This window comes from Brachionichthys hirsutus, chromosome 16 (assembly GCF_040956055.1).
Source record: "Brachionichthys hirsutus isolate HB-005 chromosome 16, CSIRO-AGI_Bhir_v1, whole genome shotgun sequence".
NCBI lineage: Eukaryota > Metazoa > Chordata > Actinopteri > Lophiiformes > Brachionichthyidae > Brachionichthys > Brachionichthys hirsutus.
This window is the reverse complement of record NC_090912.1, coordinates 12,591,939-12,600,754: the sequence shown is the minus strand read 5'-3', so window position 1 is coordinate 12,600,754 and position 8,816 is coordinate 12,591,939. Positions and strand designations below refer to the sequence as shown.

The window sequence follows — 8,816 nt, the reverse complement described above, 5'->3', positions numbered from 1 at the left end:
ATTCATTTCTAGTTTACAATTTAGTTTACATGTCGGCCGCAGAGGGAGGGGAACGGAGGAAAGACGGAGGGGCAGAAGACAAACCTGGACTGGTTGGAGGCCAGGGGGAGGACACTGGGGTAACCACCACCAGAATCCATATTCAATCTAAATTGCCACAATGGCTATTGCTCCGTCGTCGACATCGCTGCAGTGATTGGTCCAGTGTTGTTCTGGAGAAGGGAATGCTGGGAACTCGAAGGACTCAGTGCAGGACCTGGAATGTTAGAGAGAGACATGAGATGGTAGAGGACTGAAAAGAGTGGTGGTGGTGGTGGTGGGGGGGGGGGGGGTCCACATTTGATGACACACACATTTTGGAGATTAGATGCAAGAGTTTTAATGGAATGAAAATTGTTGCATAAACAGATCTTTTTAGCTAATATCAGCGGTCATGTCTTTGTCTTTGTCTCAGCTGCCTGGTCAGATACCAAGGAGGGGTCATGTGATCTCCGGCGTTGGTTTGTTTTTTCTGTTTGGCGCTGCGATATCAAGCAGCTCAGCCGCCCAGTTGAGTTGCAATGAACTCTGAAAGTATGCATTCCTATTTAAAGTGATTGTTATTGTGTGTGTGGCTAACGAGGCGCTGGCGTCTTGTTGGAGTTGATCCAGTCACACGTTGAAGCCTCTGAATAGTCACTGGCTTCCATCACAAGATATTCTCACCATGAGAAGGGTGGATTCACCTTCATTTGACTTCCACTTTAACTTTAAGTTCCATGATTGAGCTGGATTTTCATTTGTGGCCTCAAAACATTGAACATAGACTTTCCACTCCTCGATTCCAAAAGCAGACGGTGGTGCCCAAATCACCCTGAGCCGGTGACTTCGGTGAGCGAGCGTCCTTACATTGGAGGTTGGGGGTAGCGCATCATGACGTTCCCTCAGCAGCGCGCTTCACACAAGCCTTCAAGGCCTCCATCAGTTCTTTGCAGCCATCGACTCCCTTCTCTGCAACACTGGAGAAAGAATGAGTGACGATTAGATCCGAGTGAAGACAGTGACTCCCATGAGCCAAAGCCTTTAGCCTCTTGGGCAGATAAACATGCACGGATGTGTATGCATGATAAATATGTATTCATTATTACTCTTTCCTTCGTTTTCTGTTTACTACAAGTGTCAAAAAATACTAATATAATATAGTATTTGTAAATATGCATGTATGGATGCAACTTTATTGGAAATGCTCTCGTTTTAGTGAAAAAAAAAGTAATTTACTACTCCTTAACATGCTGTTAAATAACTATCCATCGATCTTCATCCGCTTATCCGGGGGGGTCGCGGGGGCAGCAGCCTCAGCAGGGAAGCCCAGACTTCCCTCTCCCCGGCCACTTCCTCTAGCTCTTCCGGGGGGATCCCGAGGCGTTCCCAGGCCAGCAGAGAGACATAGTCTCTCCAGCGTGTCCTGGGTCTTCCCCGTGGTCTCCTCCCGGTGGGACGTGCCCTGAACACCTCACCAGGGAGGCGTTCAGGAGGCATCCTGAATAGATGTCCGAGCCTCCTCATCTGGCTCCTCTCAACGCGGAGGAGCAGCGGCTCTACTCCGAGCTCCTCCCGGATGACTGAGCTTCTCACCCTATCTCTAAGGGAGAGCCCAGCCCCCCCACGGAGGAAGCTCATTTCAGCCGCTTGTACCCGGGATCTCGTTCTTTGGGTCACTACCCAAAGCTCGTGACCGTAGGTGAGGGTAGGAACGGAGACCGACAGGTAAATCGAGAGCTTCGCCTTTCGACTCAGCTCTCTCTTCAGCATGACGGATCTGTGCAGAGTCCGCATCACTGCAGACGCTGCACCGATCCGTCTGTCGATCTCTCGCTCCATCCTTCCTTCACTCGTGAACAAGACCCCGAGGTACTTGAACTACTCCACTTGGGGCAGGATCTCCTCCCCGACCTGGAGGGTGCACTCCACCCTTTTCCGGCTGAGTGTCATGTCAAAGTGTCCTTGGGCAAGAACCTGAACCCCAAATGTCTCCCAGTGGGTCTGGCAGCAGTCGCCCACTGGAGTGTGAATGGGTGAATGTGAGGCCACATGTAAAGCGCCTTGAGCACCGTGAAGGTGGAAAAAGTGCTTTATAAGTGCAGAACATTCACCATTTAAAAATATATGGATAGATTATTGCTGTTATTATAACATAAATCATTTCAATTGATCAGGTTAAGAAAACCACACTACTCCATCGATCAATAATCAAACTTATTCAAGTCAATAATATTAAATAATAAATAAAGAAAAATATCATCCAACACAAGTTATGACATTAACTTTGTTCAAAACTCTTTTGTCACAGTTGAGAGGGGCAGAACTGCAGAACAACCAACAAATGTGGGTTAAGAACACGTGTGAGATGCAGCATTTTACAAAAACTAATGTCTGCACACAGCTCTCGGGGGCCACAAAAAAATGACTTGGAGGGCCACATTTGGCCCCCGGGCCTTGAGTTTGACACATGTGCTGTAAAGTGTATTTCTTTTAAATAGATATCTAAGAAAAGCTTTTAAATTTTAAATGAATATTTGAGATAAAATCCTTAAATATTCCCAAAAATACCACAGATTCCTCTTTAGTGCACGGGGGATGATTTGACTTAAATAAACCCTCATGTCAGGCTGATCACACGTGAATCAACCCATCTGCTTCATCGGATGCCCCCCCCCCCCCCCCCGGAGCAGCTAATGACGAGGATTCCATGATGAAACCATTCAACCGGCTTATAGCAATGAGACGAAACAGCAATGACATTTTGCTTTACATTTAATTTCATTATTTACTGTGTAACCTGACTGTGAGTTTAATAGATTTCCCTTATCATCATAGTTTCATTACTTTTCCTACCATTGAGCAAAAATATGCTTTTGATGCGATGTCGAAATCAAATGTTCTGCCGAAGAATTCCACTTCCATCGTGCAACTTTTGCAAACTGCAGCATCTTTGTTAGCTGCAAAGGAACCTCTTCACCACGCACTCAGGAAAATCTGATGAATTAATTTGTTATTTTGAGCCCTAAAGAAGTTCTGAAAGTTCCGGTTTTCAGAAAGCATGAAAAATTAAAATGAAAATAACTCCTAGGTTCTACCAATGAATCCTTGTTTTATGATGGGACGAAATCTGTGTGAACCTAAAAACAAGGAACCAAAGCATCACAAGCGTTTGAATATTCCAGCAGAGCTGAACAGTCGCTGCCTTATCTTTAGTGATGTAACACGCATCTGTCTGCTGGAGAATATCGTTCAGCGTGTTGGCCTTGATATCTGGTGGTGTGCCAGTGTGTGTGTGTGTGTGTGTGTGTGTGTGTGTGCTTAATGTTTGACAAGTTGAACTGTTGATCCAACATCAGAGCAGAGGGAAGTCTAGCCAACAGACAATAGTGCCACAGCACCAGCACCAATCCGACTGGATCCATTGTGACACCCCGCAAATGTGTGACACACGTCCTCAAAAAATAAAAGCATGATTCTTCTCAACCTATTGAAATATTTCTGCAATTCTTTCTGGCCGAATTCAACAGGCTCAGTTGTGCACTGTGATGATGAGGAGTACACATTATCCACAAAGGATTAGTGAAGGTGGGGGTGGGGGGTTAATGACATCACCACCACATCGTCATGCAGCCTCATGAGCGAGGTCAAGTTACAAGTCATGAGGTAAAACTGGGTTGTCATAGTGATCAGTTTACGCTGTTTTAGACTAAACCATCTCCATTAAATTATGAAAAACTACATTTGCAATAAGTTTTCCACCAGACCAGCCTCAGCGTCTTCCTGTTGAACACTAGCTGCATCCTGATGTCATCCAGGTCTGACATCATTGCGTCCTGGACACAAGCAGGAAATGAGAGCTGAATTATTTAGATTGGACGAGCTATAGTTTCTCCTCTGGGACAAGCATACATAATAGATCGCTGATCAGGTGCAGCGCTGAAAGATGACTTAAAGGGAACCCCGACTGTTTTTACAACCATAGTCCTCTACTATGTAAATGCATAGACAATATAGATATAATCATTTCTCATAAGTTATAAAATCCATTTTGTTTACAACATAAATTGATGCACAATGCATTCTGGGTTGATGACATCAAATGGTTGCAGCCCTAGCTACGCACAGCAAACATAACCAATGGACTGCACTTAAATAACGCCTTTCCACCTTCATGGCGCCGCAGCGCTTTACAATTTGGCCTCGCATTCACCCATTCACACAGCTTTTGGTTGTAATTTCCAGTCAAAAGGGAATACAGAAAGCGAGGTATGCCTCCATAGCTTTTCTAAAGGAACAAAGTTAAGAATACAGTAGTAGGACGCGTGTGGAAGAGATCAGCTGCTCGTCATTTTAGCTCAGAGGCATTCAAGGACTTTCATCGCCTTCAGCTGGCTGGCTACAGGGATAGCTACTAACTGGCTACTGGGATAGCTGCTAACTGGCTACTGGGATAGCTGCTAACTGGCTACAGGGATAGCTGCTGACTGGCTACTGGGATAGCAGCTAACTGGCTACAGGGATAGCTACTAACTGGCTACTGGGATAACTGCTAACTGGCTACAGGGATAGCTACTAACTGGCTACTGGAATAGCTGCTAACTGGCTACAGGGATAGCTACTAACTGGCTACTGGGATAGCTGCTAACTGGCTACTGGGATAGCTACTGACTGGGTACTGGGATAGCTGCTAACCGGCTACTGGGATAGCTGCTAACTGGCTACAGGGATAGCTGCTAACTGGCTACTGGGATAGCTGCTAACTGGCTGCAGGCATAGCAGCTAACTGGCTACAGGGATAGCTGCTGACTGGCTACAGGGATAGCTGCTGACTGGCTACTGGGATAGCAGCTAACTGGCTACAGGCATAGCAGCTAACTGGCTACAGGGATAGCTGCTGACTGGCTACAGGGATAGCTGCTGACTGGCTACTGGGATAGCAGCTAACTGGCTACAGGGATAGGTACTAACTGGCTACTGGGATAGCTGCTAACTGGCTACTGGGATAGCTACTAACTGGGTACTGGGATAGCTGCTAACTGGCTACTGGGATAGCTGCTAACTGGCTACAGGGATAGCTGCTAACTGGCTACTGGGATAGCTGCTAACTGGCTACAGGCATAGCAGCTAACTGGCTAGAGGGATAGCTGCTGACTGGCTACTGGGATAGCAGCTAACTGGCTACAGGGATAGCAGCTAACTGGCTACTGGGATAGCTGCTAACTGGCTACAGGCATAGCAGCTAACTGGCTAGAGGGATAGCTGCTGACTGGCTACTGGGATAGCAGCTAACTGGCTACAGGGATAGCAGCTAACTAGCTACTGGGATAGCTACCTCGTCTCATCACTTGTGCCCTGACGCCACTGTTGCTTTTTTTTTTTTTTTTGAACTTTTTTTTTTTTAACAAAACCTCATCATCTGAGACAAGCTGACCGCAGCTGGTTTGCGCGCCCAGGTTGTGTGTCGTGTTTTTTGTTGTGAGTAACTTGTTCACTTGTGTCTGGATCTTATGTTCCGTTTTCTTTGCGGCACCAGACAGTCGCCGTCTGTTAGTAGAGCTTGTGTTGCATTTTGCTGTAAAAAATCAAAGAGCGGAAGCACGCTGCCACGGCTCCGCCCTGAGCCTGGGCTGCCACTTTAAAAGTAGGCCGTCATCCCGCCATTAGGGGTGGGCGTGGCCAGCTGTGTGCACGGTGGCAGAGTGGACTTTGTTTGGCTCCACCTTAATTCCAGATTACTACTATTTTAGTGTATTCTTACCTGGGACCTTCTTTTGGAATAAACGTGTGAAAAAGACGGGGCCCTGCGTTTGCTTCAGGAGGGCAACACTTGCTTTTTGGTTTTCTCTCGGCTGTGTATTATTACGTTGGGCTCCAGCCCCCCCTCGTCCTGTGTGCAGCTCCAGGTGTAAATGATCAGTTCAACCATCGCACCGTCTCTGTTCTCTGCTTTCTGGGGTCCGCCCACGTTAGTCCGTAACGTTCAGAGGCTTATTATACTAGTTCATTACCTGCTTACCGCTTATACTGACATTTAGCTGAATTCACGTTTAAATATATTATATGGCTCTCACTGAAATAAATGTCCAAATATTTTGCTTTCATGGCTCTTAGTCAAAAAGGTTCCCGACCCCTGCCCTAAAATAACTCCTAATAAATAAAGCAACATATTTGAAGGGGCTTGCTTTTTTACAATTATTTCCCAGTACCCTAGTATTTCTGGACAGTCCCATAGAATATGAGTGTGGTCTCCTATTTCACCACATTGTCTCCAACACAAAACTTTAGAGTTATCTTTAAAAAATTTTGATACAACTAAGGGAGTATGAAAGTAGCGCGTTTTTAGTTTCCATTCAAACTCTTTCCATTGTTGGTTATTGATTCCTTTATGACACTGATTACAGATCTGCTCCCACTGCTCATCTACAATTATTGTGTTGCATTCTAGTTCCCATCTTTCTTTGATATTTAAAGTGTTTTGAAAGATGTCTGAGGATAGCTTTTTATGGAGGTAAGAATATGTTTATGTATAGGAAGACCTGTTTCTATAATTGTGATAAAATATTTTTCTATAGAATTTGGAATTTTGACAATTCTTTCTTTTTCCTCATGGTTTGTGATGAATTGCCTAATTTGTGAATATCTATATAAATCATTTGAGGGGAGGTCGAATTGTTCCTGTAGTTGTGCAAAGGACTTTAAATGCGTTTCTTCAAACAGTTGATTAAAAATGTTAAGGCCTTTACTTCCCACCTCTGAAAACCCAGATCACTCATTGACGGTGTAAAGTCGATGTTACCTAATATGGGCATAGCTCGTCAGATTGATCCGGCATCTTTAAGCATTTTCTTTAGCTCTCTCCAAACCTTCATAGTATGTTTTATCCATTCATTTCCAATCTTCATTTTATTGAAATGCTTTAAGTCTACAAAGGGTAGGACCGATAATTGTGTTCCTTTTACTTCGCCTTGTTCTATTTGAATCCACTTTACTTCCTCGTCTCCAGTAATCCAGGTCACAATTGCTGTTAGTTGAGCTGCCCAATAGTGATGTTTCAAATTTGGCAAAGCTAAACCTCCGTTATTCTTGGCTAAAGAAGAATTTTAAGCCTAATTCTAGGTCTCTTGTGTTTTCATCTAAATTGAGAGAGTAATTTATTTAACCAATTAAAGGTACAAATTGGAATTCTTAAGGGCAATGACTGGAATAAAAATAAGAGTCGAGGAAGTATATTCATTCTTATTGTTTCAACTCTGCCAAACAGAGACAAAGGGAGGACCTCCCAACGTGTCAGATCATTCTTTATTTGTTTTATTAACTTATTATAGTTTGCGTCAAAGAGTTTTTTGGTATCAGGTGTTATCGTAATTCCCAGATATCTAAATCCTTGTTTGGACCAACGAAAAGATACCGGCTCATGAAGTTGATTAGGCCACCTTCCCGTCACCATCATTGCCTCGGATTTGTTTTGATTGATCTTATATCCTGAGACATCGCCATAGTCTTTCAAACATTGCATTAATCGAGGTATTGAAGTAACTGGATTTTTTATGAAGAGCAGGATATCATCAGCAAAAAGGGAAATGTTATGAATATTCCTCCCACCATCTTCGACCCCTTCAATCCGAACATCCCTCCTGATGGCCTCCGCCAGAGGTTCAATGCTGAGAGCAAAGAGGATGGGAGAGAGAGAGTCACCCTGTCTTACGCCTCTCTCAATATCAAAAAAATCAGTACAAAATCCGTTAACTCTAATTTTTGATTTAGGATTTTTATACAGAGTCCGAAACCAGCTCACAAATGTTTTACCAAAACCCATTTCAATTGATGTCTGGTCCAAAGATTCCCAGCCTACCTGGTCGAATGCTTTCTCTGCATCCAAACAGAAGCAGCGACGTTTGTGGGTCTTTTGCCATAAGTGACTGCAGGTTTAGCGCTCTTCTTACGTTATTTGTCCCCTGGCGACCTACAATAAACCCAGTCAGGTCTGGTTTGATCAGTTTCTTAATATATTTTTGTACTCTAGCTGTTAAGATAGATGTTAATATTTTGTAGTCCACACACAGGAGACTGATAGGACGGTAACTAGAACACTGCAGTGGATCTATTCCTTCCTTATACAGGACTGTGATGATGGCCTCTGACCACGACTTCAGAGGGTTCCCTGAGTTCAACACATAATTACACAGCTTGGTTAAAATAGGAGTAAAATCATTGACATACACTTTAAAGTATTCGCCAGTAAACCCATCTATTCCAGGTGACTTATTATTTTTTTATTTAATGATTGTTTCTCTAACCTCTTTTTCTGTAACTGGTTCTACTAACACAGAGGCTTCATCAGTCAGTTTGTCTAGTTTAAGATTTTTAAAGAACTTACCTATCCTTTCTTCTTTTAATTCTTGGGATTTACCCTGATACAGTTGTTCATAGTATTTAGCAAAAGTATCTGATATTATTTTGGGGTTGGTTTCCGTATCATTGGAATGAAGTTTTTTTATTTTAGGAACTACACGGCTGGCTTGTTCTTTCTGTAGTTGAAATGATAATAATCTGCTGGCTTTGTTTCCCATTTCATAATATTTCCTATCGAGAAACCTGAGAGCTCCCTCCGCCTTGTACGTCAGTATTTCATCTAATTTGGCTCTATTTTTTATCAAGTATTACATCTTGTTTTCCCTTCAGTTTATGTTTGTTTTCTTAAGTTTTTATTTCTGTTTCCAATTGTAGTTGTTTTTTGAGTCGATCTTTTTTTAACCTGGATCCAATAGATATTCATTTTCCTCTTATTGTGGCTT

The 8,816-nt window shown here is 43.4% G+C and overlaps 1 long non-coding RNA gene across 1 annotated transcript in view; it reads right to left on the bottom strand.

Annotated features, from left to right (window-relative positions):
* The window catches only part of LOC137905247 (uncharacterized), a 28,721-nt gene continuing 19,905 nt past the window's right edge, over positions 1-8,816 (bottom strand). Inside the window, exons 2-3 of the long non-coding RNA XR_011105850.1 lie at positions 889-998; positions 1-256 (exon numbers count right to left, since the gene is read on the bottom strand). This is a non-coding gene — a long non-coding RNA (uncharacterized lncRNA). The remainder of the gene's footprint in view (positions 257-888; positions 999-8,816) is intronic.